Genomic DNA, 12,608 nt, shown 5'->3' on the forward strand with positions numbered 1-12,608 from the left:
CTGATGTTTTGAAAATTTATTGGTTTTCAATAGTGATCCTAGTAATTCTTAATAAATTGAAAAGATTTCCATTAGGGCTGCATCAACACTGTCATACTGTAACCGAGAATTGATAGGAATATATATCAGAATAGTATCAGAAAATACCACCTAAAAGACTCCATAAAGGAAATTATCTCATTGATATTTATTATTGTTGTTATGATTGCACATAGTAAGTGTTATGAATGAGTAAATATAAATAAATAACTAATTAAAATGTAATCTCTTTAACCTGAAGCATGGGGTTTTTTTGCATGCAAGACTAACAAACATAGTACCAGAAGTGAATGCTTAGGATTCCTCTTTATTTCAATATGGGCGTTTAATAATATTTTACTACATATAGATGGTTTTTAATGTATTTTTTTTACATGTAGGCTTTCACTTTACATGCTCTGCAGTAAAAACATGGAGATACAAGGTGAAGGGAGATAAGAACAGAATAACCACTCACTGATTTTTCAGATTTTCTAAAATTACAGTAGTAAAGCAGATTAAAACCCCAAAAATTAGTACATTGTTTTTTCTCTTTTTCCTATATTGCCAAACTTAAAAAAAATTACAACTAAGCATGCCAAAACCAGAGTACTTTGGACATTGCTTACTTAATACCGTCTCCTTTCAACTGAGGAAAATATTGGGGTGTATTTACATACCCAGCTATTTCCCTTCTTTTTTCATTCTGTAGGATGTCTGTAGTCAGAATTCTAATACAGTATTTACAAATCCTGCATCTCCTAGCCTGATCAAGAATATTTGTGTAGATGTGCCAAATGTATTTCTGGAACAATAAGGTCATAGTCTCTTCCAGAAGTGAGGAGATTCCTGTAATAATCTTCATATGAACAATGACACTAGGTCAGACTAGAGGCCTGGGCAGTTCTCTGTCCCCTCTGACAGTGGTCAGAAACAGCTGCTAGAGACATGTACTAGAACAGGAGAAGTGTCTAGAGGCACACTGTCATTATGGGACAAAATGCTGGTTTTAGAAAGCTTTATTCCACAGAGAACTATGGTCTTTGGAGAGCCCAGTTAGGGCATCCTATTCTGTTTATCCTACAGACTTCCTAGATCTTTATGGCTGCAACAAAACCTTGATGCTCTTTCACATCCACTTTCTGTAGGATCTGCTTTGCAGGTGCCTAAAGGACACCTGAGATTTTTCTCTGGCCTCAGAATTACCATCTCTGTGGAGTACCTTTATAGTTCTGAAGTTGTTTACTCCTGCTGATGTAGGAAGAATCTGCTGTATCCTACAGTCCCAAATCCTTATGCTCACCACTGCATTCCAAGTCAGTAGTCAGTGGGCGTGCCATTTCTCGCCTTTTCCTCATGAGCACTAGATGGATATTTCAGGCTTTCACTGCTCTCCTCATGCTTCTGCCACCTGTTGGTCCTGCTTGTCCCTTTTCTCTGACTTTCAAATATCCATTTATCCATATTCAGAAGTTGCACTTCAGCCTTGGAGGAAGAACTAGGAGCAGCTCCTTTAACTTTGTTGCGTTTTATTTCTCTTCCACAAAAATCTCCAAAGTCATGTAAGTGACCTGCAGTTGAAGCAAGTTTTTACTGCAGTTTCTTCTCCTGAGCCTTCTGTGACCAGGCAGAGTTTAGTGCAGATAGAAATTGTGTTGAGCAAAGGCTGAGATTACCGCAAGTTCCATTTATTTAAACTCCCTTTTATATTTTAAAGGATCCCAGAGATCCTTTTCATAGAATGTTGCTTGACAAAGGTGTAGTTTCCTATGAATTGTAGGTTGCAAAGTACAGGTTTTTTTCCCTGGGTCCAGAAAGGTTTTGAGGCTACGCTGTCTTGAGGCTAAGAAAATTGAACTCCTTAGCCATGCCTCTGACTTTCTTACCTGCTGACACCTGCTGAATTATACCTCAGGTGCCTGTGTGCTTGGCTTGTCATTATATACATCGTGGAGATGGTTCTTAAGGAAGAAATGGGTAATTATATACTGTTCAAGTGAAAGGACCCATCTGATACAAAAAAAAATAATTTCTGACTGTTTTGGGCATTTTCCTTTTAATGTAGGAAATGTACTTTGGTGGCACTGGAAGTGCAACATTATTGTCCAGGAAGGCAGGTAAAACAGGTCTTATATGAGCAATAGCAGTGTCCTACTCAGCCTGGAATTCTCTCTCTTTGTGCTGGGAATGACTGTGCCAGACATTTTCCTATTGGCAGTCGAGATGGGAAGGCTTGTAGAACTTGTGGATTTGCTGACAGGCATAATCAAGCCTACTGAAGACAGCTTGCCAAAAAGTACCAGATCAGGCAGCCACAGTGATTTCCTGTCCTGGGAGTAAAGAATCCAGCAGGCTGTTTCTCCTCCAGTTTTTCTGCTTGGAGATGTTCAGACACTGAGCTTCTTGTTAGTGATGAATGACAAGTGATAGGTCTTCCACTTAATGGGACAGTGCTTTGTTTGGCATATTTCTTATTCCATGGTCGATACACTTGGCCAAGTTAGACCTTTGCTAGCAAGCATACAGCTGATCTACTTACTTCTGATACACTTGCTCTCAGCTCTTCATTCAGGTGTTAGAGCCTCTGGAAATACCTCTTTGCTCTAAAGCCTTCTTATTACTGAGGATGTGCACTCTGTGTTCTGCCTTTGCAGAAAGTGGGTACTGAGGAGCTTTTTCTTGGCAGTATGGCTCAAGCAGCTTTTTAATCATAAGGGACACCATAATTTACAGTAGAAAAGGACTTGAGTTCATGTCAGCCAAATGAGCTATATTCCTCTCCCTGTGCTGTTCAAGATCTCTCATAGGTCTTTGGCAAGTTCTCTTGCAAATTTGAAAGCCCTGTTCCAAGACTTCTAGGGAATTGCCTGCTTGTATACCATTTGGAAGCTTTATATGAGCTAAGTGTTAGTAGGAAACCTCAGGCTGACTTAGCAAGAAGTCTGGCATCCTCTCTTTTCCCAAAATATCAGTTTAGGTCAGTAGTCTTCAAAATGGATTAAATGTAGAAATAGTGATTCTTCAAGAGAGCCATGTGCCTTTGGAAGAAATGCTTGCTGATGAAATACAATCATGACAGAAATGTCTGTTAACTTTCTTCTGAATTTTTTTCCAAAAACCTCTGTGGGGCTGAAGCATTAATCTTGGTGTTGTAATTTGAAACAAGGTGAACTTCATACTTTTTGCAGCACTTTCAGCAGGAAGATACTGCATGGTGTATTTTTATCTATAGTTCATAGGGATTTTTTTAAATCTTTAGTACATTGGCGGACTGGCAATATTATGTATTGGTTATTGCTTTACACTGACAAAACTGTTAAAACTTTTTGATGTATCTAATGTATCTGTATAAATAAGTAACTGGAAAACCTGGTTGAACCAGGTGAACAGTTTGGCAATAGAAGGCTTAGGTGAGCCTATAGTACTCTCCACAATAGGTGAGCACTATAGTATATAGCCTCCACAATAGGTGAGCACTATAGTAACACCATACATGAAGGAACTGTAGAAAGCTGTTCCCAGCTTTAGGAAATTTCAAGTTAGGTTTTTGTATCTGTCATTATGCTTTTTTCCCCTTCTCAATAAGGCATATGGGCCTTTGTTGAAAAGTATTAAAATTGTGTTTATTTGCTTTCTTTGGCTTGATTTCCTAGCAGAAGACATTTTGAAGGCTTTAGAGGCTTTAGTAGGACAAAATTTAAATTAAAAGGCCCTGCATAAAACAAATGTGAGACTGAAAAGATAGGTGAAATCTCAGCCAGTTGAAGTTAACCTCATTAGAACTAGGTGCTGTAGTTAAGAAACATTTGTGTTAGAAGGGCTTCAGTAATTGTGGAACTGTAAATACACAAGGTTAGTGAATGGACTTGAAACAAGATAGACTCATGCTCACTGTATTGATTGTCTCTAGACTCAGGAGAGTTCTATGTTCACTTGTACAAAAACCAAAAGAATTCATAATAATCAATGCCCACGAAGGTTTTTTTAAAATTTTGAATTCTGAAGTCCATGAATGTCTCCTCTGTTATTCTTGTTAGCCCTCATCAAGTGATTTCCAAAGTGCTCTATTTGCTGTGCAAAATAAACTAGGATTTTTTGGTTTTCTTTCTTCTAGCCTGGCCTTTGGTATAATGTAAAGCTGCTCTGAGGTAATATTAGTCAGCAAAACATCCCTGACATTCTCTGGCTCTTTGTTTCCTTTTTGATTTCCGGGTGATGGTGAAATTCAATGATTTTTCTTTGACATCCCAGCTAAAAAGTCTTTTTTGTCATTCTGAGCAGCCTTGGAGATTCGCCTTGGGTGTCAGAGTTTGAATCAGAGAATTTGTTACAGAATGCCTGTTTGCTTCCTTTTCCCCACAGTTAATGTCAATTAACTTCCATCCCAAAAGATCTTTGCCCATGGAATTGCTGGGTTGCAGTTCTGTGGTCATGAACTGCAGCTATTTTAACCTCATCCAGAGTTCAGGGAGGTTGGAGGACTTTCAGCTTTCCGTGTCTTCTGAGAGTTACTGGATTTTGTTGTTGTTTATTCCCCTGAATGGCACTTGAGGTTAGGGTTCCCTTCCATATGATCAGTGCTCTGTTGTCCTTCGACCGTTATAAATAGTTGTGCAGTCACTTAGGTGTCTATTCCTGTAGTAAATACCTTCCTTTGCAGCTTTCTTCAGAGAGGGATTGAAAAATCCACCTTAATAAGGAATCTGAATGAAAACAAACATGAAAAATTACGAATATATATGTATGTATACACACCTATACATATACCTTCAGAAAATATGTGTATGTGTCCATAACACTGTTCATTACTCTGTTTTCTGTGTGTCACCAAAGTGATAGTTCATACTAACCTGTTTTTCACTAAATTTCTAGAAGTTTCAGTTAAATTGTAGGATTCATTATGTTGGTGTAAGCATGATATTATATCAGACAGTCTTGTCTCAAAAGGCTCGTAGTCTGGAAATAAGCTTGTAAATGGATAAAATAGGGAGAGAGTACCAGTGGAGCATGGATGAAGAGGTCTGGAGATAAAAGCACACTACAAGATACAGCCCAGTCTGCTTGTGACATCTCTGCCTGGGGTTCTGGTTCCAGACATCTTACTGGCAATTGTGGTTGTACCAGACAGTGATGAGAATAAGGGAGACAACCCAGCCCTTATTTAGCTGCTGACACTGAGTACTGATTATTTGAAGCAGTAGGAAGGGGAAGCAATTTGTTTGTATTTTCATGTGGGTTAATCTAGAAGAAAAAAGAGGAAGGAGGGAGGAGGAAGATGGACTAAAATCAGCTGACCCTGCCACTTGGAGTCTGTATGGACTGTGACTGTGTTGAAGAGTAAGCAAAGAAAACCATTCCAAAACATTCCCGAATTGCTGCTTTGTGGAGTAGCAGGTGTGATTCCTCTTCATAGGGTGGTCTGTTGTTGTGTGGGAGAAGGGTCTTAACAAACCTGTTGCATTTCTTTTGACAATGGTATATGCTTTCAAACAGAGAAGCAGGGAATGGAAATTATTTTTGTAATGTAAGTATTTGCACCTGTGTTGGAAATTTTTTTTTAATGTATAAATTAAATGGCTTTTACGCTATAAGAGAAAAAACACTTTAAAGTCAAGTTACTTCGACCTTCTGTCTTGCCCTAGTGAACTTCCAGAAGATACAAATGTGTTATCTACTACATGCAAAACTAATTGTATAGTTGAGTAGTTTGTGGTGACAGGTGGTGTGAATTGTTGTTATTAAAGTGTCTGTTTAAATTGTTCCAGAATGGAATACACAAATGGGCACTGACAACAGTAATGAAAATTCTATATTACTGAAACTATTACGTCACAGTATCTCAAATCATTCTGTTTTGGCATCAGAATTACAGATGGTACAAATCAATTGTTTGTGTTCCTGCTTGTTCTTAGTAATTTCTGTAATGTAAAATAATTAGTGCAATTTTCCCCATTCAAATGTAAAACTAGGATCAAATTAAAGTAAAATGTAAATAGGTTATTAGGAAGTTAGATTAAAAACTGAAAATAAGACTAATGCTGTCATGTTCATAAAATTAGCATAACTTCCAAACTCACCTGTTGAAACTGAACAAATGGGCCGGGGTCGCAAATGTATGTCCTTTTAATTATTTATGAAAACTGAGTGCCAGTAGAGAAAAGAAATACATGAGTGCTGTGAAAGATTACCATGGGAGCGTGAACATTGTGCATGAGTTGAAAGATGACTGCATGAGCTTCCAGTTGAGTAGAAACCAACATTAATCAATTTGAGATAAGCCTAAAAAATCAGGCATCTCTGTTCTTGCTGCTCGTGGAACTGCTTGTCTTCTTCCACATCCAGGCTTTGGTCTTACCTAATGTATGCTAAACTTTGTGCTAAGTATTACACTGTTATTTTCCTTGTTTTGTAATTTTCTTATTTACTGTGTGCTTGGTAAATGTTTATTAATTGAATTGATCGCCGCATCATGTCTGTGAAGAGCTAGTATTATTAATCTTTTATACCTGTGAAACTGTGTACAAAGGAATTGAGGCTAAACTTGTTGAAACTATGCATTTAGTGTTAAGAATCAGCTTCAGACATTACTGACTAAGCTTCTTGAAGCATGTTATATTCAATACATAATTCTAAAAGAATTTGCATGCTCAAGAGCAGCTTCAAATTTTACCATATGCGTGCTGGTGCTGTCATCTTCAGTCCACCTAAGAATTATTTTGTGCTTCTTCTTAGTACGGAGTCCTGTGTTGGTACCTGATTAACATGTCACACCTCAAGGCTTGAGATGTACTAGCCTAATAGTTGAAAACCTGGCACCACTTTCTTCCTTCTAAGTGCAGCTGACTCCTAATTTCTGCTTGTTCCTCCTGCTGCTGTTCTCTCGTGGGGTGTATAATTGTATGGAGAGATCTGCTTAGCATCTCAGCCCTCAGAGACAGCACACTCGTTGGGTGGAAACTTGTGTTCATGAGCAATGTCTCTGGCATGTAGGAGGAATGTTTTAATGGAACAGGCGCAGTGCAGGTGGGCTATCTTGGGAAGTTCTCTAACTGTGTCTGCTAGATTTCTAACATAGGCAGATAAAGTAAGGAATACAAGGTATTGTAAAGGTATTTCAAGATACTGTGCTATTTTGTTCAGTTTATGCTGCTGTTCCCGTTTGAATGACTTTCTGGGTGCCTCAGGGATGATGACTTTTGGCATTGGAGGAAGTGGGGTGGACAAGTCAGTACAGAGTGAATGTCAGTCACTGGGGCTGAACATGACAGAATTCATCTGTCAGTTTCCTTAAAGTGGGCTTTCTAGTGAGTGCTTTTCTATTCTGCTTAGTCACATGAATTATTTTCTAAGCTGTTTAAAAACAACAGGAAGGCTTTGCCAGTGGAGATGCTGGGGGGGGCGGGGAAGGTTCGTTTGAGTTTAGTATTGTATCTGATGATTTTAAAATATATTTCTGAACTTCGTTTCAAAAACTCTGGTGGCTTGTCTTGGAACAACTGAATGGGTTTGCTGATCCTAGTTGCCCGCCTGGGTGTCTTTGTCAAAGGCCATCCAGCTTCAGTCAGAGGCATTTAGGCTAAGTTACTGAATCATGAACTGCAGTGGCCCATGAGACTGGTACAGGATCCTTTTGCTGTTCTCTCACTCTCCTGTTTCCCTATATGCAGGTAATAACTACCATAAGACAAATCTGTTGAACAACCCAGTAAGTTAATCTCCCAATGAAGTTCTGTTTGTGAGGTTTCTCTGGTAGACAAGGTGTGTGCATGCAAAAATTTATTATAACAGAGAGGTTTTGGAGAATGGAGAGTTACTTGTTTGCAGATGCAGTTGCTGTTTTCTCAGGAAATGGACACAAGGCAGCTGAAATTCAGTTGATGAAAACTTGTATATAAGCTAGGATCTCTGCGGCTCTTCATAGCTCAGTCTTCCCCAAAGTTTTATTGGCAGAGTTGTGGCAATTAGCAGTGATCTGTTGCTTAACTTGTATAGCAAAGCCAGTAAGTGATGCTGACAGTACAAGTTACTTAAACTAAAATAATTTTATCTAAGTTGGTCTAATTATATCCATCCTGTAGGATCTACCAGTGTAACTAACTGAAACTATGGTTCCTGTTTAAAAAAATAGTCTTGTCTAATGTTGATCCAAGTGGTTTTTACTTGAGCAACTGCTGCTTTTTTGTTGCTCTCAAATGTTTTCCTAACCTAAGGCAAGCTGAAAGCATCTATATACTAAGTGTCACTCAGCTGAAGTTGAAAGAACACCTTTGTGCTTCATACAGATACTTGAGACTGAAGAATACTTATTGGCTAGTTTTATGGGAGGTTTTATATATGTTTGTCAGTTGAAGTTCACAGATCAGTTTTTCAAACATGGAAATTACAACATTTAGAATGTTAGAATCTGTTAATACAGCAAGGTCTCTATGCATAGTAGATCAAATAGCTTTAGATAACTCAGTAGTTTAAAACCTGAAGGGAATTTCCAAAACTTCTCAGTCTCCAGCCAATTTTCTGAACTTTACATTCCTGTTTTACAGAACCAGACTTATGAAAAGATGCTATTCTAGACTATTTTTATAATCTTATGATACCTGGAAAGATAAAGAGAGTCCTTACTGAGTTACTGAGAGTGAGATCAGTCTGTATAGGAGGGTAGCATCACAGTCATTGCCTTAAAAGTCACCCTTGCTATGTCAGAGGTTGTAATTCAGATCGTGAAGTGCTGCAAATTTCCTTCCCTGGCCCCCCAATAGATACCACTTTAAAAGTAAATAATAAGGCCTGGCCCAAGGATTAACAAGTAGATTTTGCAAAGACTGAGAGCTACAGAAGATTCAGGAAAAATCCCAGTTACAGAGACCAACAGACAACAGAATGTACATTCAAAGAATTAAATATGACCTTTGCAACATCTGCCCACTATGGCTGGGAACAGAATGTGGTTGTTATTGCAAGTGCCATGCTGAGGAAACAATTAGGTTTTGTGTCTTCGTCATTGATAGGGTTGTTGTGATCTATTATTTATAGTTTGTGTGTGTACATTAGCTTGTTTGTTTGTTTATCTTTGTTTGATATCAGCACTTTCCTTAGATCCACTCCACTTGGTGTCTTGTGAGAGAGGCTGTCCGTTTCGCCATGTAGCTTCTGCAGTTGTCCTTCCTTGAGTTCATTTTGTTTAGGTATTGCTCTATTCCCCTCAGCCTATACTTAGACTTTCAGCAGCTGTACTTTTTTAAGCTGCCTGGGCTAATTTCCTTCCCTGTCTTGTCTAACTCATTATATTCTGAGTCAGCCACTGGATTGTGCTTGCCTTGGTGTTTGTATGGCCCCACAGTGAGGCAGACTGGGGAACTTGCTCAGTGAAATTATTCATCTTGGCCAGTTTTTGTTCTTGGTTTAGCCCCTCCCTTTTGTGACTTAGTGCTCAGCTGTACCAGTGCGAGAATGAGAGAGGTCAGTAGGAGTGAGTGGGAGTTGCCAGTTAACCTATTATATGAAAAGCTGAGTAAGTACTTGAGCTTATCCTGGCCATTTATCCCACGCAGAGCTGAAGCTGCTGTCTGTTCCTAATTTACCACTGATTGTTTATTAACCTACAAAGCCAAAAGGGTAACAGTAGTGTTTTCTTTCAGTCCAGAATGAACTGCATCTTTTGCTTCAATCTCTGCTAGATAAGAAATGAAGCTATGAAGCTTTTGAATTAGCTGAGATAAAGGCATAACATTTTGTTGTTTTTCAGAAAAAAAAAATGTACTCCCCATCATTTTACTGTAGGTGTGTTCTTAAGTAAGATAGTTATTGCCTACAGTTAGAGATTTCTGAGGGATTAAAGACATCTGAGGAACAGTATCCCTTTCAGAATTTACTAATGTTAAATTGTGTTGCATGTTGTATCAGAAAACAGTTAAATTTTTTTAGGGAAGCATTTTGAAAAAAGGATTTAGGAACAAAAAGTGAAACAGAGTTTTGGAGCATTTGTTACTCGTAAGTTTCTATACCCTGAAATTCCCTTTTTTCACAGGGAATTTTTTTTTAGTGAAATTTTTGTCAAAAGACTTATGAAAGTGGAAAAATATGAATTTGACTAGTAAAGCCCTGCTACCAAATACAAATGGAGCAAATGTTTTTTGTACTTTTAGGTCAGCACTTGTGTACTTTATTTAACAGTTAGGCATGCTTTTAATAAGCAGTTCTTGTTTTCAAAACAGGAATACAAGTCCAAAATCACACTCAGAATCTTTCTTTTTCCGTATTGTTTTGTCATCCCGTGATGTACAGATTTGTAGATCATACTGGGGAGAGCATCAAGGCAGTAGAGCAAGTGAACATTCCAAAGTTGTAATATATTTGAAGTAGTTCAAGTGCTTTAGTCTGAGGAGGGGAAGAACTCAACACCAGGAATTAACTCCTGGGTGAAAAAACTGATTTCACAAAAGGCTGGGTAATTCCCTTGCTTGCATACAGTACCCGTTCTGGTGTGGAGTTACTCTCAGTGCTGAACTCAGCCTTATGACTGGAATAAACCTTCTTCCAAAAAAAGACTCCTAGGGCCTTGCAAAGTGTTAGAAACCTTTAAGTTTAACTCATGGAAGTGTCATCTGTGTTAGCAGTCTGCAGGAAGTGAGGGATTTTTTTTTCTATTGCTTCCATTTCTAGACTCATTGAACTTCAGTTTAAAAAACAAAACAAACCTGGAGATGCACACACAAAAAAGAGAAACCTATCAAAACCCCCCACCACTCCACTGTAAAACTGAAAGGGGCTTCAGCTGCTGTGATACGCTTCCATTTCACGTCTGTCTGTTAGGTTTGGTGTATTCTCACCAGCTTCCTGAAGTGGAACTGAGGCTTCCAGGGCTCTCTGAGAGTCTGTCTGACTAGAAGGCTTGAAGGATAAGAAAAAGTAAAGGTTAGGAGTGAAAACTAACAAACAATGTAGATAAATGTCTTGTGTGTATTTTTATTCCTCTCCATGAGGGAATATTTTCTTCTGGGTCTCAGCTGAAAAAAAGCTCAGTTGGATTCAAGTCCAAAGACAGGGTAATATAATTACCCAGCTGATGAGGCTCTGCATTTTAGCTGTGTGCTGAGCACTTAAAGATGTTAAAAATGCAGTGGGGCTAAAGCCCCCTAGAATTGTTTATAGTGTTCTTTCCTTTAGGAATGCAGTAGCTGAACTTGTCCCTATTTGGTCAAAGGACTGTGTGTTCTGTGGGGAGCCTTGAACATGCACTGTTCAGTGGAAGGAATTAATACTAGAGAGAGATATAAGAAATTTGTAATCCCAAGCTTGGTCTGAGAAGGTAAGCAACAAAACAGCTTGTATGTGTGCTCTGTCAGATATATCAGTTCAGGATCTGGAGGCAGCACTGTCTGAATTGAGAATTTAGTAAAGCTCTGGTGTTGCTTTTGTGGAGGAGAGTCAAGCCTTACAAAAGCATGAGAGATCCTTTGAAGGCATCTGCATGTGTATGACTGTTATGTATCTTGTTAGCACAGTAAAATCCTTTCTCCTGAATTGGGAAACAGCAGGTGGAGTTCTGTCATTTTTTGATTGTCTCTACAGAAACAGTGACTGGGTAAACAGAATTGGTAAAAATACTTACAGAGAGATTGGAAGGGGAAGGGAAAAATTGAACAGTATTTTTCCTCTTTAGGCAGTGTAGACTTGTGACTTCCATACTATACGAAGAGAAGTTACTTCAGGCTTTGTTCTGGTATGCATATGCCATCATGCAGTTGAAGAGAAAGATCAATGAAATAGAAATGAAATGTGGTTTACACATAACTTTGAACCACATAATATTTTTTTTTACCAATCCATGAGGTAATAAAACAACTTTTGGAGAGTATTAATTTAAAAGAAAATTGGTTTGTAGATGTGAACTAGTTGTTGAAAGTCAGGAAGATGGAAAGTTCTGTGTCTGGACTATGTCAAATGGATTTTAAATAGTAATCTGTCCCTCCTCTTTCTCTTTTTGATGTAAAAAATCCTCATTCCTTGGATAAAGGATTTTCCCTTACTGCTCGGGATGCATTACTAGATGATGTTTAGGTGCTAGAAATATCTGTCATATAATACATGCTGTTTCCTAATTTTAAAAGTGATCCTTTTGGGCAGACTGAATGTGACAGCATCTACTTACTTACCAAGGGCAACTTCATCTTCTTTTAATCTTTATGGTGTACAGCAGTGAACTAGAAATACTTGAAACCCAAACATTTTTCTGTATTTTTGTGTTCATGGCCTATATGTGTCAATTTGTAATGTTTCTATCGTTTATTCCCTAGGGGAAAAAAATAGGTAAGTAAAGGATGGGAATGCAAAGTACTTTTTTCCCTGTGTTAGCCATCGGTGTTTGTGTATTTATGTAACTGAATAATAATACTGAACTTTTATCACCTTACTTTTCCGTTTACTTTTCTTGAGTAGGGATTTTATATTGACTCTGTTTTGTTTCTGTGAGACTTCCTTAAATGTCAGAGTATTTGTGGACAAACAAATTGTGTTATGATCTGAGCATCTAAGTAGCTGTTTGTACCGCCTACTTCAACGTGGTGCCTCTGGGCCAAATTACTTCTTTCAAG

General features: G+C 38.2%; 1 protein-coding gene across 45 annotated transcripts in view; it reads left to right on the forward strand.

Annotated features, from left to right (window-relative positions):
- The window catches only part of CLASP2 (cytoplasmic linker associated protein 2), a 145,707-nt gene that overhangs the window by 58,354 nt on the left and 74,745 nt on the right, over positions 1 to 12,608 (forward strand). The gene's annotated exons all lie outside the window — the stretch shown is intronic.

Source organism: Motacilla alba, chromosome 2 (genome assembly GCF_015832195.1).
Source record: "Motacilla alba alba isolate MOTALB_02 chromosome 2, Motacilla_alba_V1.0_pri, whole genome shotgun sequence".
Classification (NCBI taxonomy): Eukaryota; Metazoa; Chordata; class Aves; order Passeriformes; family Motacillidae; genus Motacilla; species Motacilla alba.